Source organism: Pelodiscus sinensis, chromosome 5 (assembly GCF_052426305.1).
Source record: "Pelodiscus sinensis isolate ZL-2025 chromosome 5, ASM5242630v1, whole genome shotgun sequence".
Classification (NCBI taxonomy): domain Eukaryota; kingdom Metazoa; phylum Chordata; order Testudines; family Trionychidae; genus Pelodiscus; species Pelodiscus sinensis.
The window spans coordinates 89189129-89216626 of record NC_143056.1 but is presented as its reverse complement, the minus strand read 5'-3'; the positions used below and the strand labels follow the sequence as shown (position 1 = coordinate 89216626).

Here is a 27498-nt window from a genome sequence, read left to right as displayed (position 1 = left end):
TGCTGTGATGTGCCGGCATTCAGGGCACTCCAAGCCAGGACTGCTTTGCTGTCCCTCATCGAGTTAGACAAGCGAGTGGGGAACCCCTGAGAACTGTCTGTCCGGGGTGGGGGGTCGGGTCCCTTTAAGCACAGCCCTCGGCTAGCCTGAGACAGCAGCTCCACGCTCTAAGTCCTAATCTGATGCCCTGCCGGCACTGCTTCCGGCCATCCTTAACCTCGGTTCAGGGTCCACTCAATGTAGACATGCTAGTTCGAATTAGCAAAATGCTAATTCGAACTAGTTTTTAGGTCTAGATGCACTAGTTCGAATTAGATTAGTTCGAATTAACTAATTCGAATTAAGTTAGTTTGAATTAGTGCTGTAGTGTAGACATACCCTGATTCTCCAGCATTTCTAGCCGGGACGCCGTCTGCTTCCCCAGGGGCACCGCCTCAACCCGTCGCCCAGCCGCGGGCTGCTCCTCTCCCGTCTGGGGGGTTGAACCGCTCCCCCCCACAGGTGGACCCGCCGGCTCTTCACCCTGCCTATCCGGTACGTCCCCCGTCACCTCCAGCTCTCCTCCCATCTTCCAGAGGACCATCCTCTCCTCCCCACCCACCAGCTGCGCTGCCGGTGTTTAAAACGCCCGGCGTTTGGCGTGAGCATGCGCCGCACGGGTGTGGGGAATGGGCTCGGCAGCCGGGATTCCCGGCTACCACGTCTGTCCAGTGGCAGAGCCTTTGCGCTCCGTCACATAAGCACTGACAAAGAACTCTTCAGTTGAGGTGTTTAAAAAGTACACTTGCACTAGACCCCAATGGGCAGTACATGATAATTAGAACAGGACCCTGTATGTTTCCCTGAAGTCTTTTAATGTTCATTTATCCTGAACTGTAAAGAGAAGACAAGACTTTTTTTTTTTTCAAAAAAAAAAAATACACAAAAGGTTTTCTATTCTGCTGACTTTCCAGAATGTGTCAAATTTGAATGTCAAAATAATGTACGGCTATTTAGATTGTGAGCTGTTTGAGGACCGGGAACATCTTTTTCTTTTGTTTCTATACAGCACCTAGCACAACGAGGTTCTAGTCCACACCTGGAGCTACTAGTCACTATGGTAATTTAAGTAACACACAACAAGTGAACTTTAATTGGCTCGCTGCACGATAGGACTTAAAAGTGTGTTGCATGCTGCAGCCTGCATCAGAAAGGTCTCTTGTTTCATACCAAGGCCCTCTGTGAGAGGCAGTTCAGAGTTTATGGTGGGGGGCGAGGGGAAGATGAGTGCTTGGAGATGACAGAGAAAAGGGTTACCACAGGGCTCTGTGTTTTCTCCAACCCTGTTTGACCTTTACAACAATGATCTGCTAACAACAGGGTCACAAAGTTTGTTTACCCAGATGAATCTGTTGCAGTATCTAAGCCCCGACAACTCACAAGCTTGATGCCATCTTAAATCAGGCCATGGCAAAGCTAACTGACTATTGTAGGACTTGGCATCTCCAGCAAAGCATCAAAAAACTGTCTCCAGTTTGTTCCATCTTTATCATGCTGGCACAACCCAAGAACTGAATGTTTATCTGAATGGTCAAAAGGTGAAGCATGAAGTAGAACCAGTTGGTCTAGGTGTAACCTTAGATGGCGCATTGAGTTACCATGCCCAACTGCAGAAGACAGCAGCAACAATCTTCTTAGCAAGCTGTCAGGTTCGTCATAGGGTGCTTGTGTTCCAACCCTGCGGATGTCAATTCTTGCCACCTCGTATTTGGTGGTGGAATATTGTGCACCAGCATGAAGTCGATTGTCACACTCCATACCAATAGATATGCAGTTATATGCCATCATGTGTATCATCTCTGGCACCCTGAATCTGACTCCACTCCCCTGACTCCCTGCCACACCTGGATGGTCTTATCTGCAACGCCTTGATAGTAGGGCGAAAACACTCTTGTGAGAGCAGTGGTTATCTGTTTAAATTCCCAACCAGTCTCAACAATCTGCCTGCCTGGTTTTGACCTAGCCCATCATCAGTGGTCCCTGTTGAACAGATTCCAGATGGGGTAAGGTCTCTGTGCAGCCAACCGATATTGCTGGGGCATTGATGACAGCCCTTTGTGCAGTTGCGGCACAACACGGAAGATGACACACAATGTTGATGAATGTCTGCTGACAAGGTTCAGCAGTGGTCAAGCAGAACTGCATCATGCCACTGAAGATGCTATTGCTTGGCTAGATGACCATGCACACACCAAGTATGTACATACATACACACATACACACCAAGAGCAATTACTATCTGTTTACCTGGGATGGGCCTCAAAACTGAATGTTTGGTGCAAAATTTAACCTTAACTTAAATGTGTTTAGGTCAAAGATTTCGAGTTGGGTCCCATCTCTTGTATGTATTTTATAAGAAAATGAAGAGTTGGGTCCATCATTTGGCCTATTGAAGTCTATGATTAAAATCTCTCACCCATTTTATATAGGTTTCCCTTTTTTGCATCAAACCATTACAACAATACAGCAAAGTATTAAACAACTGGGAAAAGAAAAGCATCCTTTATTTTTCCTCTTCTAAAGTCCTCCTTTTAGTTACCACCCTTGGTGCTCTTGAATGTAAATATAATGTCACAGCAAATTAATATTTGGTGCATGAATGGTTTATTTAATTGCCCTATGCAAGTTCTTAAATTGGAGTTATAGTACACATAAATTAGTGGCCAGTGAGTGTTGTTTAGTTATCGAGAAGTCTTGCTATTGATAGCATGACCTATACCAGTTTTCTTGACAGAAAGATTTGAAGTTGTTATGCTAAACTTCAGGCAATGTGTCATAAATATTTACCCATCCCTTAAAGATGTGCTGGATTCAGCCTCAGGTTGTTAAATCCCCCAAATCATACAAATTCTCATTGGAAGCCAAGATCATGTTACACAAAGAAATCTCAGATCTTGACCATCTACATTTTTTAGTCTCTAAGGTGCTACAAGACTATTCATTATCATTTAAATGTCTTTAGTAAATGAATGTTACCCTAACAATACGATGACAAAAAGAAGCTTGGACTTGAGCACAAGCACATCTCATTCATGCCTGCAAAAAATAAGTAAAAAGAAAAACATTATACAGTAGACTTCCGATAATCCGGAATTTATGGGACTTAGGTAGTGCCGGATTATCAGATATGCCGGACTATCAGAAGGTATTATAAGATGGTTATATATATACTGTATACATTATATACTGTATATAAAGTGTTCTTTACCCTTTTTATTGTACATACTGTATACAGTATACTGTAATGTTTTAGTTTTTTTAAGCCTTTTTTACCCTTTTTGCTCAGTTCAGCTGCTGCCGCTGTTACCTTGGGTCTTATTTTTTGCCGAAGCTCACTCACTAGGCTCTTGCCATTTTGATGCCGGACTATCAGGAGTGCCGGACTATTGGATGCCGGACTATTGGAATTTTACTGTACATAGACATAGACCCATCTCTGTGTAGGTTCCCATGTAGTGCTTGTCAGTGTGGTATCTGACGCTATGTCTACACAGCTACGCTATTTCAGGATATTGGAGTATCCTGAAGTAGCTATCCTGTGTCTTCACAGCAAGCCCATTATTTCAGGCTTGCTACTCTGATGTCCCTGAAAACCTCATTCTAGGAGGAGTAAGGGGCGTTTTGGAATAGCATTTTTTTCAAACTTTGGCACTTTGTAGACAGCGCCAAATGACAAAATAACCTATTTTGAAATAGCATTGAAATAAGATATGCCATTTGCCTAGCTCAAATTGTGTATCTTATTTCGAGTTACGGTGCAATGTAGTCGTGCCCTGAGATGGTGAACTAATTTTATGCTGATATGTTAAAAATTCATGAAAACCAAAAAGTACAATGGCCATGTCTAGACTACCCTCCGCTTCCAAAAGAAGATATGCAAGTTCACGCCAAATTTGCATAACTTCTTCCGATCCCTTTTTCGGAAGAGGTTTTTAAAAAAAAAAAAAAAAAAAAAAAAAGCAGTCTAGATGGTTTTTGTGCAACTCCCCCCCCCCCTTTTCAAAAGAACCTTTAATCCTCAAAAATGAGGTTTACAGGGTTCTTTCAAAAAAAGGGAGGTTGCTCGAAAACCCTCGTCTAGACTGCTTTAAAAAAATACCTCTTCCAAAAAAGGGATTGGAAGAAGATATGCAAATTCGGTGTGAATTTGCACATCTTCTTTTGGAAGCCAAGATTAGTCTAGATGTGACCTAAGGCCCAAAACTTGACTTACAGTCTCAAAACACATCTTTCATCAAAGTTTTAGGAAAACTATCTGGTGATCTATAAGTCAGGGGTTTGTTTCTTTCCCTGCTTTACCAGTACCAGAAATGCAGGTGCTGCTGGATAAATGACTTCATTATTATATTAGTGGTGTTTTTCTCATTTATTTTTCTCCTTTCAAAACATGGCAATGTAAAACTTGTCTCTAAAAAGGATGTGAGCAAGAATTTCACAAGATCCCTGCCAAAGTTTTGTCAATACAGCCCATTTCCTGTCTGCAACAATTTCCGTGCTATCCCTTGGCCTTTATTTATTTATTTATTTATTTATTTATTGAGGAAAAAGCTGTCTCATATGCTTAATTATGTCAACCTGCATAATAGAGAAATGGATAGGGAGTCCACCAAGCTTACTTTTACATGTGACCTACTGTGAATCAAGATACACACAGGTCTCGAGAGACGAAAGGTTTGTCCATGAACCTATTGGGATGCCTTCATCCTATTATGCTTGTTGTTTGTTAAACAAGAGGTTGTGCTCAAATTTACAGAATATACAAATACAAACATGATTCCTGTCCTGAAAAATGTAGACGCCCCAGGATTGTGGATGTTTGGAATGCTGGTTTTTTATATGCTTGTGTCAGGGGGTTGCCACCCCCCTCCCTCTCAGCCCCAAAGGATTGTGGGGCAGGGGCGGACCCGCGTTGAGTTCACGGAGGGGGCCCACCCTGCCCACTGATGGTTTACTCTAGGCCTTCAGGGCGGGGCAGGGTTCCTACATACCGGGGTACGCCCCGATATGGCCCAAACCCCTCCTCTTTCTCCCGGGGCCCTTGTGCAGTCCGAGTTTCTCATCAAAGTCTATCTCCCGCCAGGCTTACAGTTCTCCCACAGGCAATTGTTCTTCAAACTACCGGAGGCTGCGTAGTGCTTTGAGCCCACCGGAGGGGCGTAGGGGTACTCAGGCCCTCCTGAGCTCCCGAGCCCCGTCCCCAGGACCCTAAGGATAGGACGTCTGGCCCTTACCCGAATGGCGAGGATTGCGTCATTGGCTCCTTACCACCCTTCTCGGGGGGGCTGTCGTTGTCGGCTGCTTCTGCTGGCGCCCCCGTCCTGGGTTTCTTTCCTACCTCCACTAGAGACTGTGTCTGCGAAGTCGTGGTCTCCGACGCATTGTTGGCCTAGTTGGCGTCGCATCCCAGTTCCCCAGTCGGGGTGGGGGACTAGGCAGGTCTGCCGTGTGTTTGGGTCCCTGGGAAGCCCGGTAGCCTCCGATAGTTTCCGGGCTGGTCCTCCCTCTCCAGGCCGCCGCCACTCGGGCTTCTTTGTGCTCGGCCCTCTCTGGCTCTGTCCCGGGGTCAGTGTTGTTCTTCATCGCCTGCCCAGTGTCTTCCCTTGAGCTGGTCAGTGTGCCTCTGGGTCTGGCAGCTTCTGCCCCAATGTCAATGCCCCCCAGTCGCCACTCTCTGCCCCCCTCGGGACGTGGCCACCCCTGCCCTCATCTCAGTGGCCTCTGCTCCGCTCTCCGTCATGCGGACGCTCCCCCCCCCAGGTGGGCCGGCGCTGTGTTTAAATGCGGCTGCCAGCTTCCCGCGCATGCACAACAGCGCGTGTGGCGATTGCACGGCTCCCCGCTCTCGGCGTGAGTGGTCAGTCCGCCCGTGTGCGGTAAGGGGGACGGGGCTAGCCCGTCACAGCTTGTTTTTACAAACACTATCCTGGCAAAAAGTCTGGTAGTGCTTTAAAAATTAACAAAACATGAGCCCACAAAAGCTCATGATGCCATTGACATGTTTTGTTAGTCTTTACAGTGCTACCAGACCATTTGTTGTTTTTTAAGTTTATCCTGTACAGACTGACTCGGCTACCCCTGAAGCTTACTATCCTGGCAGTACAATGTAGCCAGGGGGTTAAAGCAAATAGGTTTCACAGGGGACAGCTGTTGCTCTTCAACTAAAGCAGAGAGAAGCTTCCGCTTCCTCTCCATGTTTTGAAGGCGCAGGGCTCCGACTCAGCTCTCCCAGTTCCTTAGCTAGTGCAAAGCTTCACTGGCTGTTTACGCATACTTCAACCACTGAATCATGGGTGGTGGGTGACCCCGTGGCTTGGTAAGACAAACCCTCTGAGCCCTGCCCCCCAGGCCTCCCCATACTGTGGCCACTGCAGGCCCCTGCTCAGCCTGCCAATGCAATATGGCTGCTGGCTCTTGCCCTCTCCCTACCCCCGGAGTAGCATCTCGAGCCTCCCCCTGGGCCCCAGCAAGGTGGCACAGTGAGGTGGCAGACTGACCAGCAGGCATGGCTCATGACTGGAGCCATGCTGCCTGCACCTGTGACTAGCAAGGCCCTCCCCACAGCTGAGCTGCCAGCACCAGTGCTGGATAGCCAGTGAGATCGCAGCCCTCCAATTGGCCTGCCCCAGCCTCTGGCATCATAACAGCAGGCTGGGGGAGTGGGTCTGGAGGAGTCCAGTGGAGCATTGGTGGGGCCAAAAGAGGCAGTTTGGAAAAGCAATGCCTTCCCCTGCCTTCAGTATCTGCCGCCCATGCATTGAATCTATGTATATGTATTTCCTTTGTGCCCCAGTGAATTGCAATTTCTCAGGTATTGATATGAGGAAGAAGTACAGCAGCTTAATTGTGTTAGTGTCAAAAAATGGTACAATGAGTCTGAACTTCACATGATGGATGTAGTCAAAGGCTGAAAATAACAGTGCAGGGCACCTTAAAATGCAGTGGTCAAAGAATTAATGTAATAAATGATGTCTTACCAGCTCAATGCATCGTGACTCCCCATTTCTGATGTGAGAGCTGGTGTTCAGCGGATGGAGGCAAGTGTGGGTGTACGAGGAGGAATGGCTCTTTAAATGAGGAACATTTGAGAGGTAAGGCAGGCAAGGTTAGGTGATGAAGTGTGTCCCTGCTGTACTTTGTTGTCATGCTTCAGTGATTTTCCTCTCAATTAATACACTTTTAAGGCAACTTCCATATTTCTGATTGTCTTATAAAATGTTCATGCATCAGGCCTCGCAACACTTTAGAGGCCTAATTTTTCAGATGGAGAAACTGAGGTACTGAAGAGTTGCAATTTGCTCAGGGCCAAACAGTGAGTCAGTGACAGAGCCAGGAGTAGAACCCAAACTTCCTGTCTCCCTCTAGTCTATGCACAACCTCTGCACTCCCTCCCATCACTATCCTAAATTTTTTTAAGGCTAAACATTCTCTCTTCTCATTCAGGAAGCAATAATGACAGGATCAAGAGTAATTTCTGAGTTTGAGCTACTTCCAACTTAGTCCATATGGGAGAATACTCTGGTTTTCACGGAATAGTTAAATGCTGAATACTTGCCAAATTTCAAGGATTTAATATTCAGCCAAATCTTTTCCCAGTTAGTGGAGTCACTTTTCCCTTTAAAGCAAACTTTACAAAGCTCTTCAGGATACACATTTCCTGCGTTTTGCTTTGTTTGTTTGAGAACGTACTAATAGATCAGGTACAGAAATATTCTCAGAATGTCATGTACAAATCTAGATTGCCTGAGAATTTCCCCAGTTGCTTAGCACGGCCCAAAACAATTAAATATGTTCAAGCAGGATTATTATTTATATATTCCATAGCACTCCATCAATGCTTGTCATCTAAAAAAACCCAGGTAAGACATGGTCCCTGAACAGAACTATTGGTCTAATTTTAGATGTGATGCAACAAACGGGTAGCCAAAAAGTAGGAGTGAAGTTGATTGGTAAGTGAAATGTACAAATGTTATTGCTGGCTCATTTTTTTCTGTCTCAATAGTGGCCATGTCCTCTAAGGAAGGAAGAGCATATTCCTAGATTCTGTGCTTTAAAGGATCATGCTGAACATTTTGCTCTCTCACTCCTTCAACCTTCTAAACATATCTTGTACTTTCAGTACCGTTTGGAAATCCTATGTTAAGGGCAAGCTCATCAGCTAGTATAAAGTCACACAACTGTATTACTAGCATTCACATGTTTCTAGATACTACCTCTGCTCTAAATCGGTTAACTACTTTTCCCAAAGGGAGCAGGGGATGCCATGTGGGGTTAGCCTGAGTCCTCCTGCCTCTGTGTGTGGGGCTGGCCCTAGCTGCTTGCCTAAGCCTGACTCCCCACTACCTCTCCTTGCCCCATGTAGGCAGGTGGCACTGCCCACTCCCTACATAAGCTTGAGGCTGGTGTCACTGCTCACCCAAGCCCTGCCTACCCCCCAAGTTCCTCTGTGCCCTACTCTTTTTTTTAAACAAAAGTGGGCATTTGTACTGTTTGCTCATGGCAAATGATCAAGTCAGCAAGAGCAAATGGGGCAAATGCCTACGTCAGCCAAAAAAAGTCTGAATAGCTGGGGCATGGCTTTAAAAAGGGACTGTGCCAGCCAAAACAGGTTGTATGATCACTGTACCTATATACAGAGGTTCAGTAACCAAAGTGGGCCATTTTTATGTTTATTGGGCACTCTCTTTTTTCCTTTGCTCTTATCTATTTTGCTGTCTTGTCCGCAGGGGTATAGGAATCAACAGCTCTGGCCACCTATAGTGTGTGTTTAGCAGCTGCAAGACATAGATGCCAATCTTCAAAATGCATTTTTCTAGCAGCAATATCTCCTGTGTCTGGCTTTTTGGTTGACATTAGGAATAAGGTTTGAGGGCAACCTGGGAATTTCCTTTAGAATGTAGAAGAATAGGTCTCAATAACAACTTCACTCAGTCTAAGCCTTTCTTCTGGGGACATCACTAGTCCCTTATACATATGAAAACTGAGTCTTGTCTGATTTTTCTCCAGCACACCATGCTTGAGGTGCTAATGTGCAAGATTTTGAAAATTCCCAGCACTTATAAGAAAACAGCCTTAGGCTGCCTGGGGTTTTATGGGAGAAAAAGAATGTGAATCAAAAAATTGAATTCACAGAACTTTGTGTGTGGCCTTGTCTGCTATGCAGAACATCTTTGTGTATGTTCATGTCTGCTGAGGTTTTGAGAAAAGTCTTTTACTTGCATAGAAACAAACTGTCATAAATCAAACTGTTTACGTTCTTAAGTGTTGTGTCGTATTTCTTGACTGAGATAGTGAAACAAATTAAACAAAAAGCTACACAGATTCTTCTCTTAGAAAACTTGACAAAATTGTTACTGATTCAGATTATAGCAGTAGGTAGATTTGACTAACTTCATTTTCCATTAAACAAGATATCTCTGCTGACATGCTGAAAGTAAATACTAAGTACAGTACAAATAGGCATTTTTCACGTTAAATTACATACAGAACGATGGTCTAATTGTTGCCCTCTTTCCACCTACATCCCAGCTTTTGTTTGAAGATTTCTCTGATAACCTTACCCTAAAAGAAGCTAGATTATCAAATCCCACTAGCTTTCACCTCACTCTCTTAGGTCCAGCCTAAAGACAGATCACAACAGAAGAAACCTGATGCACTGATTTTTCACCAGGGCTGCGTCTAGACTGGCATGATTTTGCGGAAATACTTTTAACGGAAAAGTTTTTCCCTTAAAATTATTTCTGCAAAAGAGCATCTAGATTGGCACGGATGCTTTTGCGTGAGAAGTGCTTTTGCGCAAAAGTATCCATGCCCAGTATAGACGCGCTTTTGCGCAAGAAAGCTCCGATGGCCATTTTAGCCATTGGGCTTTCTTGCGCAAAAAATTAAGGTGCCTGTCTACACTGGCCCTCTTCCGCAAGTATTCTTGCTCACGAGGGCTTATCCCTGAGCAGGAGCATCAAAGTATTTGCACAAGAAGCACTGATTTTGTACATTACAAAGTCAGTGCTCTTGCGCAAATTCAAGCGGCCAGTGTAGACAGCTGGCAAGTTTTTGTGCAAAAGCGTTCGCTTTTACGCAAAATCTTGCCAGTCTAGACACACCCCAGCAGAGTATCTCTATTGACTTCAGCAAAGCTACATAGATTTTGTAGTCTTTGAGGTGCCTTTGGGGACAAAATGAATAGGTTTTAGACTCTTCATATTTAGAGCCCTGCAAGGATACAAAATTTGTACAGTATCTGCATCCACATCTGTATCTGCAAAAATGAGCCACAGATCTGCATTGAGATCCGTGGTTGCGGATATTCATCAATATAGAGTGGATATCCGCAAATTTGCAGAGTTCTAGATACAAAATTTGTATCCACATCTGCAAAAATGAGCTGCCGATATTCACAATCATTCACATCCATGGATGTGGATACCCACAGGGATGTGGATACCCAACTGAATACTATAAAGCAGATATCTGTGGATTTGCAGGGATCTAGTCATATTAGAAAGGTACCTGTAGTTTTTCCAGGGAATGTAGATTATGTGTGACCTTCTAAAGGGAAAGGTAACCTAAAAGGTGCCTACATGAATATATAAGCACCCTAACAAGAGTGGCCTAATTTTCAGAGGTGTTGACCACCAAAAGGCAAAAAAAAATGGGCCACTCTTATTTAGGTCTGAGATGTGTATTTTAAGGGTCTAACTTCAATCAGCTTCAGTGGGTAGCCGAGTTTGTCTGTGCAGGACAAACTTAAAAAACAACAAATAGTCTGTTAGCACTTTAAAGACTCACAAAACATGTTTTGTGAGTCTATAAAGTGCTAACTGACTATTTGTTGTTTTTTAAGTTTAACTTCAATCAGCCAGGTTTCCAAATGTTGCCCTTATTTGTCTGAACACTTACACATGCTCATTGTGGTGCTGTTTCCTATTAGTGGTGGCTGAGTTGTATATGGACATGGATGAAACTACTCCAGCTTTGGCTACGAGAACTGGTTTGTTTAACTGAGCAGTGGAGGATCATGCTTTCAGATCCAAAGGTCCCATGTTTGATCTCTCCTGCCAGTGACCCATCCAAGGAATAAAAGAAGCTTATCCAACCACTTATGTCTGCAAACCTAATCTGGAAATCCTAGCATGAGTTAAGTCTTAAATTACTCAGTCATTTTAATCTGTGAATGTTATGTAAAACCCTTGTGGAAGCATCAGGAGAGGGGGGAATGTGGGTGACACATCAGGGCCATAAAAGCTATTGGAGTCAGAGGGCTATCATAGCATACTGTAGGACTGGAAGGTTATCTAGTTCAGTCTTCTGTACTAGACCATTCCTGACAGGTGTTTGCCTAACCTGGACCTAAAAACCTCCAATGATGGAGATTCTATAATTTCCCTAAGCAATTAGTTCCAGTGCTTAACCACCCTGATAGTTAGGAAGTTTTTCCTAATGGCTAACTTAAACTTCATTTGCCTCAATTTAAGACCATTGCTTTTTGTCCTATCCCCAGAGGGTAAGTAGAACAATTTTTTCCCTTCTCCTTGTAATGATCTTTTATGTGCTTGAAACTGTTACATGTCCCTTCTCTTCTACAGACGCAATACACCCATTAAAAAAAAACCCTTTTTTCATATATCATGTTTTCTAGACCTCTTTACATTTATTTTTGTTGCTTCTCTCTGGATTTCCTCCAATTTATCCACATCTTTCCTGAAAGGTGGCACCCAGAACTGGATGTAACACTCCAGCCTAGTCCTTATTGGTGGAAAAGTTTTTCTGCCCATGAGGAAAGATTCCTCCCTTGACACCCTCATACATCTGAGACAATAAGCTTGGGAGCCATTGCCACCTTTTTCACGTTATCAGTAAATGTTGCCATGATGGAGAGGCCTAGTAAACAAATCTGGATTTGATTTCTTCCACCCACTCACACAGTCTCTCACAAGGATAAGTTAAGATCAAGGCTGAATTAAACAAGACAGGACAACCACTCTGCCTTGTTGCTGAGCGACGAACACAGCACTCTGTTAGCATATTGTACTAAATGCCTTTATACACATACAGTGATAATAAGATAATTTGTTTCCTTTGGCCTGAGATAACAGGAACATGCATTTTTCTCCAAGCTCATGCTTGATCTCCTTTCTGAAAATTATTAATTCCTGCCCAGATTATCTGGATTTGCCTCCACTTAGCATCCTATCTGAGATTCAGTGAGAGAACCATATTTCCATTATAAGCACTGCACATAAGTGTCTGGGTGATTGGAGTCTTAATATGAATATCCACTGGGAAACTTAGGTCTTGCAAGTGCTGTATTTCCAGAGAGGGAAGTATCTATGGGGGTAGCATGGAGATTGTATAATATCACGATCTTTCTCCATCTAGCTCTTTTGATTTAATTACACTAATGGCACAGGAGAAAAAAAAGTAGTTAAAACACTGTCCAACACTGAGATCTGCAGCCAAAGAAAAATGTTTCTTTACAAAATACCAATGGAATTTGAATTTCAACATGGGATCGAATATTTGTGTAACACAGCATTTGGTGCTCAAGGTCAAAGCTGATTAGATATTTACTTTTAAATTACAAACCATTTTTATACTAGCCCCATGAATAATGGGTTTAGGATTTCAGCTTTCCTTTTTGTGATTAGCTCCCAACCCTCTTCCACTGGAGGGTAGCAAAGCCTTCATCTAAGCAAAACATTGATCACCACAGTATGGAACAACTCTCTGAAAATTGAGTTAAAGCCAGTTTACCCACAACTATGACTAAGGGCACGTCTACACAGCAAAATAACTCAGTATTTTGAAATAATGTCAAAATACTGTCAAGGACTTCTTAGTCCAACTCCTGTAACCCTCATTATACGGGGCGTAAGGGAAGTCATAGGAAGAGTGCTCTATTTCAAAATAAGTGCTGTGTAGATGCTACCAATTACGAAATAAGTTATTTCAAAATAAGCTACACAATTGACATAGCTCAATTTGCATAGTTTCAAATTGACCCCTGCTGTGTAGACACATCCTAAGAGAAGTCATATGATGCACAAGAGCTGTATTTTCAAGCCCTTCACTTGTATGCAAGAGAGATGCTATGAATCTCAGTAAGGCACTTATATATTACTGTTGTCATGTGCTGATCAGCAGTCAAATCAGCATTTGCCCTCACTGAACACAGCTAGTATCTGAGATAACATCACATTTCTTTTCTCAGAATAGGAAGAACTTCAGGGTCTCTGATAAAGTTCTGTGGGAAGCTGTTGGTAAATATTGACATTTTAGTAGTAACTAAATCACTACACTTTAAGACTCAGATTGCAAAATCTCTTCTTCATATAGGCCCCAATTTAAGGAAAACACTTAAGCATATACTTAAATTTAGCCCTATTGAGGAGAATACTTTAGTAGAGAGCTACTCAACTTTGGAAACCCTGGGTACCACATGATACAGCACATGCCGAGAGCCGCAACTTAAGTGTGGTTGCATATACATACAAATATGTATGCAAATATATGCAAATAGCTTCTTTCACACTGATGGGCATGAATACAAAGCCCTTCCCACAATGTCTCAGTGCTACCAGCACCTCAGCCCTGAGGGCTAGAAACACTGACACCCTGTACCCGTCTGTTCCAGCCAGCCTGTCTGCTTGCGTCTTTCAGTGCTCACCCTGACTGGGAGATGTCTCACATTGTGGAACATGTTCCCAGTGCAGGCCATGTTCAAAGTCCGCATGTCGAGCCCCATGTAAACCCAAACTGCACCGCAGGCTGCGGGCCACATGCAGCCCATGGGCTGCGTGTTGAGTAGCCCTGCTTTAGCATGTCTTAATATTTAAGCACTTCCTTGAGAGGTATATTTTCTTCTGTAGGAGCCAATCACACACATTATTTCACTGTCTTTAGGCTTCTGTGTAATTTCTCGTGTGTGTGTGTGTGTGTGTGTGTGTGTGTGTGTGTGTGTGTGTGTGTGTTGGGAGGAGGCATGAGGGGGCAAAAGGAGTGTTTCACAACCTGTCCTTAAATTAGGATGACTAGTTGTGTGTATGCATTATTTCTGCAGTATAAATTATGTGTGTGTAATCTAAGTGTGATGGTGTGCCCTCATATTTCTGTTGGAAATGTGTTTTTGAATATGCATAACTCATATGCTTTATGGCAAATGGGGCATGCGACCTGTCATTGGAGAGCTTGTAATCCCCTAAATGTGGATATTTTGTTTGTGTGCATTTATCATTTTTCTGCGTGAAGTTAGAAATGTGAAGTATAAATCTGTGTATTAATCTAGGTATTCTAGCAAAAGCCATTAGTGGTATGTAAGAAATGTAATGTCCTGGTGGTGCTCAAGACACTGATCTGTAAATATTCTTGTTTTTCCTGTAAGCCTAAACCTCTTCATTTTTACTTGCTATCAAATGCACATTGCTTTTTCAGATTTTTTTGCAGTTTTCCTTTTTTCATATAGTCATGGCAGTGGTTAGATTAAAAAACGTAATCTTTGCTAGGTTACAGGTCTTTGCTTATATGCAGAATAGAATGTAATTGTTATACCAGATATCAGTTGAAAATTCTGACCTCTGATAATATTCAATAGAAAGAGTATTTTAAACATTCAAACAAATTTACAAACTGCATCTTACAAAGAATAAAGCATTGGAGTCTGAGAGATGGCACTGAATGCCAAAGCTTTCTTTTGTAATCACTATACATATTTCTAAAAAGTGAGTTCATTTTTTTCTTTACAGGCCCTCTGCATGGTTTCCATTTTTAGAACCACAGAACAGCTCCTTCAGTCTTCTAGGTAGTTAAGTCTTAAAGTGCCATAAAAACACAGTGTAAATATTTCTGTTGCTGGTGATTCAGTTACCACAAAAGGTTGCTAAGCTATTATCTTTGGCAGGAAGTTTGCTTTACCCTCATGAAGGAAAACTGCCAGTCATTTTGAAAATGGTTATGCAAATAATATCCTGTTTTTCCAACTGATTCCCTTGGAGCAATCAAAAATCCTCTTATCCTCAGTGTAAATCTAGATCTACTGAATCTTCCTCATGTCAATATTCCTGAGAGACATTTTTGTCTACGTTCTGGAGTGACTGCAATAGTAAATTCATCTATATTTAACTTACTTCCAGGAGACTGTACTGCAGGGAACCCACTGTGGGAAGACTACTATTGCAAAAGAGGGAGACTATTACAAATATTATATTTATATCATGTTTATTATCAAAAGAACATAGTTAATCTATGATGTTACTGTGTTTAATGGAAGGATACAGAGTGTGACACATTTAGGGAAAAGGAGACAATAAAGTGGCAGAGGTAATCGTGGTAAAATGTAAACAAGTATTTAAGCCTTCAACTGATTAATTGGAACTGTAAATAGACTCTAGGATTCATCTGAACTGTAAATAGACTCTAGGATGGTAGGAATTTTAAACTGTGTGCATAGAGAAAAAGTTTGTTTAAAATTAAAGTATTTCCCTCTTTGGGGTATTTGAAGTCTCTACAGCGTAGGTCCTGATTTAGCCAAGCCTTTAAACTTGTGCTTAACTTTAAGCAAGTGGTTAAGAGCTTTGCTGGATCAGGATATTTATTGAGAGTGAAAACCAGAGAGTGAAACTGAATATAGCCAGAAAATGAAACTGATCTGTCTGATCTCATTAAAGACTCAGGCAAATAAGGCATAAAAAGTAATGAGTTGAATTAACATAATGGTAAAAAGTGAGGTGCCACTCCTACAAACATTAAAGTTATATTCAGTAAAAGCTCTGTTATCGACACTCATTTAGCCGGAAAGCTCAATTAACCAGCATTTCTGATATTTCCAAATACAAATCTTCAGTCTGGTAACCAGGACTAGTATACCCAGGACTGCCCAGCACATTATGCAATTGCATATTCTGCACTCTGCTTTTATGCAAGAGGCAGAAGACAAGCAAGCTGAAATCAGGGATTTATCCAAAAAAGCAGGTTCTAGGGTATATCATTAGGCAGAATCTATACTGACACAATCTCCTACACCTTCTCCATCTATATTGACAATTGATCTTGATAATGAGGACCCTGATCCACTGCAAGATCCTGAAGTGCCTTCTGACTCATCAAAGAAAGCTAATTTTAGCTACACTGCACAACTTTTAGCACCACAGCTGTGTCCATAAATGTTGGACAGTATAAATTGTTTGTCCACCCTTTAGCTGACAAAATACTTCCACCCCCATAAGCAGGGTTCACATTGTCATCAGAAGAGCATTCCTGCGGACAATGAGCCAAGAGGCAAGACTTTTGTCTTTCTGTGGTAGAGGATGTTAAGCAACTTTGTGTACAACATGAGTTTTTCTTCAGCTGGCAGTGTAGATAAAGCCTTAGTGCTAAGCGTATTTTTGATAATCTGAACATGCACCAGGCATTAATATGTAGTGTCATAAGAGAAACTACAATCTAGAAAACATTACCTGTGTACGTCTAAGTTCTTGAAGAAACCAATCACTCTACTATGCAGTACTACTACTGAATTAGTGAATACCTGTATACTTTATTTTCTTGTATTCTAATTATTTTTAAATGGGCATTTAATTGATGAGTATAACTTCTCAGTAAACCAGAATATTTGATTAACTGGCACTCCCCATCCTCCCAGCATCCTGGATAGCAGGGCTTTTAGTGTACATGGTTATGACTATCCCATTGGACTACCTGCATGGGTAACATTATACACAAGCTACTGTATTTATTTAGGCATTATTCTAAGTAGAATCCTCAAGTCCTCACTCAGTTTTGCTCACTAATTATTTCCTTGATTTCAATCACTGTTTTGTCTGAGAGCTTCCAGCCACTATCTCTTTATTATTCAAAGTAACTGAGGATTTTTTTTAATCAAATGTAAGTAGATACAAGTTTGGGTCCAATCTTGAACCAAAAACAAACCTCACACTTTAAGCTTCAAATGAGTGCAGTTAACCTTTCAGTTCATTTGTGTTAATTTTTGCACATCTCTGCACTGCCAGGTATTTCTTGTAAATGAAGATTCCAAAATACTTCAGGGAAACATATTTCAGTGTTTCTGATCTCTCTGAAACTGGGAAATAATAAAAATCTCAAAGGTCTCATGAGATCTACTGTGTGTATTCCAAGAAAAAGTTACACAACAAAATATGAAATGACCCATGTCTGAGCTAATCGAGGTTGGCCAGTAGTCACTGATGATACTCTTGACATTGGTGACCATGCACAGACACAGAGCAGCTAAAAGGACAGAAAAATATCCATCTCAATATGGTCATACCATATTATAAGGCTTGAACTTTGGGATAGAATATCCTGTGTACAAGAAGTACCATCAAGGGCTTACACAGGGCCAGCCCACAACATTTTGGCACCTGAGGCGGGGAGCTCAAATGATACCCCCATGCCTCCTTGCTTGGGCCAAAACTTTGAAAGGTCTAAATTCTGCCTTCTTCCTGTTCTACTCCTCTCATGGCACTCCACCATCTCTGTGCATCTAGAGCAGAGAGAATACATATACACCAGTAGCAGACACAATTTTCTACACTCTGGGTCCTAGTGGCGCCCCTCTCCCCCCACCTCCACAGTCTGGCACTTGAGGCAGCCACCTTAGTTTGCCTCATGGTAAGGCCAGCCCTGGGCTTACATCTCTATTGCTGTATCTCCTTCTGTATTAGCTCTGTGTATAAAGAATTGCACTCTAAGGCTAGGTTTGCAACAGTGGCTCAGTATCCTTAGCCTCTCTTCTAAGACTGCCAACAAGGTTGCCAAATGCAATGGAAATAATTGTTCTTAATGTGCTTTAATACTAGGTTCCTTGATAGGGTGCAGAAGCATAATGCTTGAAAAAGGATGACATACATTTATACAAAATACGGCCAGAGGACAAAGATGAGCCAATTACTACTTATTACTCCCATCAGTAATCCCATTAGAATCAGTCTGACTACTTCCGTGAGAAAGGTAAGCACCAATTGACCTGACATATGAAATGTAGAAAGAACACTCAAAGGCTGCATCTAGACTGGCATGATTTTGCTCAAGTACTTTTAACGGAAAAGTTTTTCTGTTAAAAGTATTTGCGCAAGAGAGCGTCTATACTGGCACATGCCTTTGTGCAAAAGATTTGCTTTTGCGCAAAAGCATCCACGCCAGTGTAGATGCTCTCTTGCACAAGAAAGCGCCGATGGCCATTTTAGCCATCGGGCTTTCTTGTGCAAGAAATTAATGTTGTTGTCTACACTGGCCCTCTTGCGCAACAATACTTGCACAAGAGGGCTTATCCTTGAGCGGGTGCGTCAGAGTATTTGCACAAGAACCACTGATTTTGTACATTACAAAGTCAGTGTTCTTGTGCAAATACTTGTGGCCAGTGTAGACAGGCGGCAAGATTTTGCGTAAAAGCGTCTGCTTTTGCGCAAAATCATGCCAATCTAGACGCAGCCAAAGAGAATTTGGGCCAGCCTTTCTTTTGATGGCATGCTGTCTTTCATCAGTCTGTTCAAGTTAAGTTCTAAATTGCCATAATGAAGATGGCAAGGACAAATAAAATGTGACTCCAGGACCAGATCTCACTGATAAATCTCTCATTCACTTTAACTGAGCTCCCACTAGAATCAATGGCAGTTTTGCCTGACTTAAGATCAGCAGGATTTGGTCTATATTGATTTGTATGTGTGTGCTCAGAGCTTTACTGAATTGCAAAAATATGAAGTCCATAAATATGCAAAAAATCAAGTCTAGTTGAAATATAGGGATATTTTCTACTGCCTCTTTTCCAAACATGCTACATTTAGTTTTCACTCATAAAAACCATCAACTTATACTGCACAAATGCTTTTCTCTTCACTGACTCATTCACCTGCACATCTACCAATGTAATACAGGCAGTCCCCGGGTTACGTGGATCCGACTTATGTCGGATCCCTACTTAAGAACAGGGTGAGGGAACCCCAAACTACCTGTGTCCCCCCCCCCCCCCGCAGCAGACTGCTGAGACGCGCCATGGCGGTCCCGCCGCCCGCGTCCTCCGCGGTGAGAAAAGCCGCTCCGCGTCTCCCTGGTCTGCTGGGGGGGGGGCGGGACGCAGCTAGTTCCCCCTCCCCCCCAGCAGACCAGGCTTTTCTTGCCGAGGAGCGGTGCTGCGGGACCAACCCAGCAGCACCCCAGCTGCTCTGCCCCAGGCGTCCCCAAGAGCAGCTGGGGTGCTGCCGGGTTGGTCCCACTGCCCCAAGGGTCAGTGCTACCAGACCAACCCAGCAGCACTCCAGCTGCTCTGCCCCAGGAGTGTCCGATTCAGCCGCTGCTGATCAGTTTCAACAGTGGCTGAATCTGGACGCCTGGGAATCTGGACCAACCTGGCAGCACCCCAGCTGCTCTACCCCAGGTGTCCCCAAGTCAGCTGCTTCTGAAACTGATCAGCGGCTGATTCCAGGAAGCCCGGGGCAAAGCAGCTCTGCCTCGGGCTTTCTGTAGTCAGCCGCTGGTCAGTTTCAGCAGCGGCTGAATCGGGGACACCTGGGGTACAATATGTACCAGTTCTGACTTACATACAAATTCAACTTAAGAACAAACCTACAGTTCCTATCTTGTACGTAACCCGGGGACTGCCTGTATATGCCATCTTGTGCCAGCAATGCCCCTCTGCTATATGCATCGGCCAAACTGGACAGTCCCTACGCAAAAGAATAAATGGACACAAATCAGATATTAGGAATGGTAATATACAAAAACCTGTAGAAGAACTCTTTAATCTCCGTGGATAAACAGTAGCAGATTTAAAGGTAGCCATCCTGCAGCAAAAAAATCAAGACAAGACTTCAAAGAAAAACTGCTGAGCTACAGTTCATCTGCAAATTTGACACCATCAGTTTAGGATTAAATAAAGACTGTGAATGGCTAGCCAACTACAAAAGCAGTTTCTCATCTCTTGGTGTTCACACCTCCAGATCAGCTGCTAGATCATCCACCATGACTGAATTAAGCTCGTTATCTCTAACCTTATTCTGGCCTGCATATTTATACCTGCCTCTGGAAATTTCCACTACATGCATCTGATGAAGTGGGTCTTTGCCTATGAAAGCTTATGCTCCAATACATCTGTTAGTCTATAAGGTATGTCTACGCAGCAAAGTTATTTCGAAATAACTTTCCTGGTGTCTATACAGCCAAATCGCTATTTCAAAATAAATTTGAAATAGCAGAGCGTTTATTTAAAATTTGGTAAACCTCATTCTACGAGGAATAATGCCAAATTCGAAATAGCTATTTCAAAATAAGTGCTGTGAAGACACTTATTTTAAAATAGGGGGCCTTCAGCCTTCCCAGGGTGCCCTAGTGGCCACTCCAGCCTCAAACAAGAACACTCCACTCCCTTCCTCCCCTCCCCAGAGCCCTTAAAGAGGTTGACTCTGGCCACTGTGCCTGTGCCAGCTCCAAGCCTGTCAGCCCAGAGCCAGCAGTCAGTGCCCCGACCCAGTGGCCCCAAAACATGACCTAGCAAGCGACTAGCAGCCAGCCCTCCACTGCTCCCCAGGAACAGTATGCCAGCTCCCAGGAGCCTGCCAGGGGCTGGAGAAGGCGGGCACCTTCCTGGTCCAGAGTGGAAATCATGGACCTTATTCAGGTTTGGGGGGATGCCCCCAACATCCATGATCTCCGCACTAGATGGAGGAATGCGGCCGTCTACGGTAGGATAGCTGCCAGCCTGGCCACCAAAGGCCAGATGTGAACCCAGGAGCAGGTTTGCATGACAATCAAGTTGGTCTGGCGAGACCCCCAACCCTGAACCCTGAGCTTCCCCTCCCCCTTCTTCCCCTTGCTTCCCCGTCCCAGGTTTCTCCCTCCCCTCTCCCCCCTTCTCTCCTCCCCTCTCCTGCCTCCTTTCCCCAGTCCCACCAGAGTTTCATCTCCCCTCCCCCAGTTTTGTTAAATAAAGACAGTTTGTGTTTATTAAAAAATGTGTATTTTATTTTACATCAAGAAGGAGGGTGAGGGGTGGAGGGTAAGTGGAAGGACGTGAGGGAGGAATGAGGCACAAGCCCCCAGTGGGGCAGAGCATGGAGTCTTTTAGTACTCCTCAGGGTGGAAGCTGTCCCACAGGGCCTCCTGGATACGGACAGCCCCTCAATGGACCTCCTGGATGGCAGCCTGTAGAAAGTGCAACCAGGCTCACAGCAACGCGTCCAAGTGTATGTCTAGACTGCATCCCTCTGTTGGCAGAGGGATGCTGATTAGGCAGGTCAACATTGCAAATGAAGTGGGGATTTAAATATCCTGTGCTTAATTTGCATAAAAATGGCCACCATTTTTGCCCACTCAGCACTTTGTCCACAAAAAAAAAGCCAGTCTAGAGGGGATCTGTCAAGAAAGAAAGCCTTTCGAATTAACTTTCCTAGCATCTACACAGCCAAACCACTATTTCAAAATAAATTTGAAATAGCGGAGCACTTATTTCGAATTTGGTAAACTTCATTCTACGAGGAATAACACCAAATTCGAAATAGCTAAATCAAAATAAGTGCTGTGTAGACTGTTATTTCAGAATAGGGGGCCTCCAGCCCTTCCCAGAGTGCCCTGGTGGCTACTCTGGGCCAAACCAGGAAAACTCCTCTGCTCCCCCCCAAAACCCCGCAGCCCTTAAAGGGGTAGACTCAGTTTGGCCACAGGGCCTGTGCCAGGTCTAGGCCTGCCAGCCCAGAGCCTGAAGGCGCTGCCCCAATCCAAGTGCCAGCATGAACCAGCCAGCCAGTACCAGCCAGCCTCCACCGCTCCCCAGGAGCAGTCTGGCAGCAAAAAGCAGGCGCCTTCCTGGTCCAGTGTGGAGATCATGGACCTCATTGATCAAGTTTTTATTAAATCCAACATCCATGATCTCTGCACTAGATGCAGGAATGTGGCCGTCTACAGAAGGATGGCTGACAGCCTGGCCACAAAAGGCCACATGCGCATCCAGGAGCAGGTGCGCATGAAGATAAAGAAGCTGCAGCAGGCCTATGCCAGGGCCACAGGGGACAGTTCCCAACCAGGGTCAGACCCAGACCCCTTGCCGTATTTTGACACCCTGGACCAAATCCTGGGGAGCCCGGACGGTCCGTGGCCCGCAGGTAGTAATCAACCCCAGGGTAGAGGGCCCTGACCAGGGCATGGAGGAGGAGGAGGAGGATGGCCAGGAATCACAGGAGCCTGGAGGGGGCGTACCAAGCACCCAGGTCCCCTGAGCCATAACAGCAGCCATGTCACCGCTGTCTTCCGAGACAGAGGAAGCCTCGACATGTGAGTACCATCACTGTCCCCTTATGTGGGGCAGGGGGAGGAAGGGTGGAACGAGGGAACCCCGGGACCGTGCGTGTAGGCCTTGCTCACCACGGATCATGCAGCAGCCTGTGCATGTGCCGTGCCAGCTGGGGCATGTGGCCCCAGCTGGCTGCCATACGGGGCCATGGCCTGATACCCATATGCATGTATGTATAAAGGCACATGACATGCTCCTGACCACAGGGAGGGACACTGAACAATGCCCTCCCTCCAAAGGCCCCCTCTATGCAGAGGCAGGGTACATCTCACCTTTTCCCCACCCTATATACAGTACAGGGGCATGGGTGCAGTCCCGGGCCAGCTCACACTCCTGGGGATAGCAGGACATTATGGTGCGGAGACCTGCTGTCCTCACCTTGCAGAGGGGGGTTGAGCTTTACCCATTGTGTCCCCAGGGATAACTGACCACCTCTCTGGTTTCTCCACAGCTGCACCAGCTGCGAGTTCAGGGCGCACCACCCCGCCCAGGACATCCTCCCACACCCAAGCCAGCAGGCTCACCCGGAACCAGAGGAGTACCAGCGGCAGCACCTGGAGCTACTGCAAAGGCAGGTCCGCAGCCAGGAGCACTGGGTGCAAGAAGACCTGCAGCTGCGGTAGGAGAGCTTGCGGGAGCTGCTTGACCAGGGACGTGCCATCTGCAACCACCTGCAGACCCTGGTGCAGAGTCTGGTGCCTGCTGCTGTTCCAGCCCCTGCTGCCGCCCCAGCTATCACTCATCCTCCCACTCCTGCTCCCCCTTCCATTTCTTCCCCCCCCCACACACCCACCACACAACGCTATTTTGAAATGCATTTTGTGTGTAGACATGTTATTTCAAAATAACTTATTTCGAATTAACTATTGAAATAGGATATTTCGAAATAATGCTGTAGTGTAGACACACCCTATGGTACCACAGGACTCCTTGTCACTTTTGCAGATCCAGACTAACATGGCTACCCTTCTGATACTGTATTTCCTGAGGCACTGTTGAAAACCCCAATCAAACACAAATTAAGGTGGAGGATTTAGTGTCTCTGAATTCTTGACTGGGTCTGCAAAAAAGAAAAAAAATCACACAAAATTGCGCTCACTACGAATTAGCTTACCTTTAAAAGGCAAGAAAGAACTGTTTTTCCATATTTTCTGTACCAAATGATTCAGTTGAGGTAACTAATGACTGTTTCTAAACAGACTGTTCAATCAAGTTTTTATTAAATCATGAATTATTGAATGTTGGTGGAGATGTAGTTTACTAATTAAATTTACATTTTTCTGTTTTGAATTTAAAGGATTATAATGTTAGATATGCCTCAAAAGGTTATTAATGGGAGGAAGTTGAACCATCTACCTAAAGTATAGAATGTTCTACCCAGAAGTGATAAATATATATGGTTTGTAATTAAACAGGAAATCAGCAGAAATCTGCTTATTTGGGGAGATTTGTAAGGAAAACTTTATACATTTGTATTACGTTCAAACTCCTTGGTACTGTTAAAATCTCTCTCCAGTTTAGTACCATCTCCTAAAAATAAATTTCCTCACAGTTGACAGGGCAATACTAGTTTATCCACATTACTGAGGTTTTAATGACATTCCTCAGGAAATGCTTCTAGAAATTAAATGATAATATGACAAAGGGACTGCAAAGTTTCTATTCATTGTTCTGCTGATCCTGTCACTGTTATGGATATGAAAGTCCTCATGAATTTACCAACTGTCTTTTTTTACATAGATTATGTACTTAAAACATTAATATGATCTTAGAAGACCATTGAATGCTTTACTCCCCTCACTCAATGTATAGATTTGCTTAGAAAGTCCTAGTGTGTGTTTTTTTAAAACAGGTCAGCATACAATTATGTACTTTGTGGTACTGTGCCCAATGAACATAATTCTAAGGGGTGAGTAATGCAAACATTTTAACATTTTTTTCTTCTTTAGAAAAATAGACGGTCAGTATTTACAAGGTAAATTAGGCTAATCTATTCATTATTGTTGCCTAAGAATTATTTTCATTTAAAAGCCTTTCAGTAGTATTTTGTTTTTTCTGGTATGTGAATGTACTATTAATGAACCACTTCCACTGGCTAACGTGCCATAAGTGTCATGCAATTTTGACACACAAGTCAACCAGAGAATCTTGGTCATCATCTGCACCACCCTTATTATTGCTAGTCTTCCTTTACAATTCCATCATGCTCCAGTTGAAATAAATGATAAAACACCCATGAAACCAGGTGCTGGTCATTATGAAGAAGCTGACAGTCCTGTAGTGGTTTTTGTAACCTGAACAAGCAGGAACTGGGTTTGGACTGTAACTTCTTAAGTACTTTGACCTAAAACAGGATTTGGACATAGCTGTATAAAGTTGAAACTAAGGGTACGTCCACACTGCACAGCTATAGCTACCCCACGTCTACACAAGCCACCTGTTATTTCAAAATATTTTGCAAAAAAATGGGCACACTATTTCGCCATCTTGGTAAACCTTGTTGCACGAGAGATAAGGGATGCCTCAATGCCCACAAAACAGATTTTAGACAGGATCACAAAGAAAAAACAGTTTCTTGCCCTTTCAACCAGAAAGGACATTGTCTCAATGACTTAATTACCTGCATCCTGCTTCAAAAACCTTTTAAGACTGCTCTTGAAAGGGAATCCTCTGAACTGTTATTCATGCTAAAATTCGACACTTTACACCTGATTCTGAATAAAGGATCTAGTTATCTTACCCATTACAAAGATAGCTTCCGCAATTATCACCTCTAATATCATTAGCTCACAGACATTTACCTTCCCCTCCCATCCCGCTTTTGTTCTGAAATGTGATTTGTCCTTTTCATATGTGTTCATTTTTTTTAATTGTATCCTTTGGTATATATGGTTGTGACAATTTTCTTCCACTATTTGATCTGAGGAAGTGGGTCTGGCCCACGAAAGCTCATCATCTAATAAACCATCTTGTTAGTCTTTAAAGTGCTACATAGTCCTGTATTTTGTTTCATCTACACCAGACTAACATGGCTACATTTCTATCAAAATAGCATGTTATTTCAAAATTTGGTACTGTGTAGATGCTCCAAATTTCAAAATAAACAATTTCCAAATAGATTTGAGATAAGAAACACAATTTGTGTAGCTCAAATTGTGTATCTTATTTCAAGTTTAGGGTGCTGTGTAGACGCACCCTAAGACTAGAGCAGTACTTCGCTTTCTTGTCCTGCCTTCTCACTACATCCTTGAACACATGCACCTGTTCCACTTTGGAAGGTTCTATTTATCTGAAGAATACACTTCTTTGTATGTATTATAGATTTTTAAACTAGAAGGGATTGTTATGATCACCTAATCTGACCTAGTCCTGCACAATACAGGATAAAGCTAGAAATATCTCCTTTCAGGTATGTAGTTCCAAAATGCCTGGTTGTGCAAATTTGCTTGAGTGTTGCTACTTGTGAAAGTAAAATTCGTTCATGTGAATAAAGGTTTGCTAGGTCAAGCCCATGGGTATAGCACATGAAACTTCTGTATTGTAAGAGAGAACTTTTAATGGTTTAAGAAATCTTTTAAATGAATTTGATATTCATTTTAACTAAAAAGGACATTGACATTTTAAGTGCTTAATACTATAAGCTTAATACTATAAACTTAATACTTCAGCTACCCCAGACTAACACAGCTACATTTCTATCACATAATACTATAAGAACATTAAAGTTAGAATCATAGAATACTAGAACTGGAAGTGACCTTAAGAGGTCATCAAGTCCAGTCCCCTGCCCTCACAGCAGGACCCAATACCAACTAGACCATCCCTGATAGATGTCTATCTAACCTGCTCTTAAATATCTCTAGAGATGGAGATTCCACAACCTCTCTAGGCAATTTATTCCAGTGTTTAACCACCCTGACAGTTAGGAAGTTTTTCCTAATGTCCAACCTAAACCTTCCTTGCTGCAGTTTAAGCCCATTCCCTCTTGTCCTATCCTCAGAGGCCAAGGAGAACAATTTGTCTCCTTCCTCCTTGTGACACCCTTTTAGATATCTGAAGACTGCTCTCAGTCTTCTTCTTTCCAAACTAAACAATCCCAGTTCTTTTAGTCTTCCTTCATAGATCATGTCCTATGAAAAATTAGGTTTAATGTCTCCTGTGAAATCTAAATGCAGCTCCCTTGTGTGGGTCCATTATGATGGTCTTTAATTTCCAGTTTCAATTTCCAGCTCCAAAGTATGGTGGCACTAAAATGTCTCAATGAAATCTTTATAAGTTTTTTTTGAATATGGCAAAACATATTTTCTCATAACCTACTTTTCAACAGCTGAACTGTTTTAGCTGACACTCTACCAAAAAATGGTCTTAAGTAGATACCTAGCATATATGACATTTCAACCCAAACAGTTTAAGTTCTGGTAAAGTTTATATACTTTTGAAAACCAGGGTTTTACAAAGAAAACTTGTGGATGACTGGAACTACAGGTATTGCTACTAATATGGAACAAGCAACATGAGGGGGAACAAGTATGTTTTTAATAGGAAATTTTTTCTCTTTGGTAGACTTTATAATGGTGACATAGTATACAGTGTAATGCATTTAGAAGTCTGCATATGTCTGGTATAGTCAAAGAATGTGCTGTATATTGGTATATGCAGTGTAATTAGATTATTCTTTAAAAAAACAGGCCCTATATATCTATTTTAATATAACCATCAAGCTCCTAAATTTCTGATCATAGAAAATCATGAAAAGGCTCAATCAAATATAGATCTCTTTAAATCTCTGTATAATATTGAAGTTGGCAGGATACTGGGTTTTATACTAACACAGTTTTAGAATGATTAGCTGGAATTAAGAATGAAAACAATACAGCTGATAGGAGCAACAAACCAATATTCTCAAGGTATTTTTCCAAGTTTAGTTACTTTATTATCTTTGCTGTGTGATAGTGCCTAGAGGTCCCAGATGGAAGAACAGTTCCTGCCAAGGTATCATAATGTAATTGATCTTCCTAATAAGTAGGTGCACATTATCCCTAACACATAAATAGAGATATCCAGGACAGACTTTTTTTCTTTAGAAGTGGCATGATGAGGAACAGAATCCAGATCTGCTGACTTCCAGTTCTGTTCCTTCATCACTAGATTTTATCCCTTTTACTTTA

General features: G+C 43.0%; 1 long non-coding RNA gene across 2 annotated transcripts in view; it reads left to right on the top strand.

Annotated features, from left to right (window-relative positions):
* The window catches only part of LOC112545864 (uncharacterized), a 42965-nt gene that overhangs the window by 3490 nt on the left and 11977 nt on the right, over nt 1–27498 (top strand). The window contains exons 2-3 of one of the 2 annotated variants that reach the window (XR_016349566.1): nt 7017–7127; nt 17850–17994. This is a non-coding gene — a long non-coding RNA (uncharacterized LOC112545864). Of the gene's footprint in view, nt 1–7016; nt 7128–17849; nt 17995–27498 lie in introns of those variants that run through there. The other variant, XR_016349565.1, reaches the window with a different exon arrangement.